The 598-nt window shown below is 43.1% G+C and overlaps 1 protein-coding gene across 1 annotated transcript in view; it reads left to right on the forward strand.

Annotated features, from left to right (window-relative positions):
• LOC107493923 (uncharacterized) overlaps positions 1–595 on the forward strand; it is an 8,549-nt gene extending 7,954 nt beyond the window's left edge. The window contains exon 7 of the mRNA XM_052262784.1: positions 19–595. The gene's annotated coding sequence lies outside the window, so the exon portion shown is untranslated. The remainder of the gene's footprint in view (positions 1–18) is intronic.
• The last annotated feature ends 3 nt before the right edge of the window (positions 596–598 follow it).

The raw sequence follows: 598 nt of genomic DNA on the forward strand, positions 1-598 counted from the left end.
GTTTTTCTGTGATTTCAGGTATTTTCTGGCTGAAATTGAGGGACCTGAGCAAAAATCCGATTCAGAGACTGAAAAGGACTGCAGATGCTGTTGGATTCTGACCTCCCTGCACTCAAAGTGGATTTTCTGGAGCTACAGAAGCCCAATTGGCGCGCTCTTAACGGCGTTGGAAAGTAGACATCCTGGGCTTTCCAGAAATGTATAATAGTCCATACTTTGTCTGAGATTTGATGGCCCAAACCGGCGTTTAACGCCGGAACTGGCACAAAAATTGGAGTTAAACGCCCAAACTGGCATAAAAGCTGGCGTTTAACTCCAGAAAAAGTCTCTACACATGAAAGCTTCAATGCTCAGCCCAAGCACACACCAAGTGGACCCCGGAAGTGGATTTTTACGTCATTTACTCATTTCTGTATACCCTTGGTTACTAGTTCACTACAAATAGGATCTTTTGACATTGTATCTCTACCTCATGACACTTTACACGTTTCTTATTGTATCTTCTACGGCATGAGTCTCTAAACCCCATGGTTGGGGGTGAGGAGCTCTACTGTGTCTTGATGGATTAATGCAATTACTACTGTTTTTCATTCAATCA

The sequence above is a fragment of the Arachis duranensis genome, chromosome 6 (assembly GCF_000817695.3).
Source record: "Arachis duranensis cultivar V14167 chromosome 6, aradu.V14167.gnm2.J7QH, whole genome shotgun sequence".
Classification (NCBI taxonomy): domain Eukaryota; kingdom Viridiplantae; phylum Streptophyta; class Magnoliopsida; order Fabales; family Fabaceae; genus Arachis; species Arachis duranensis.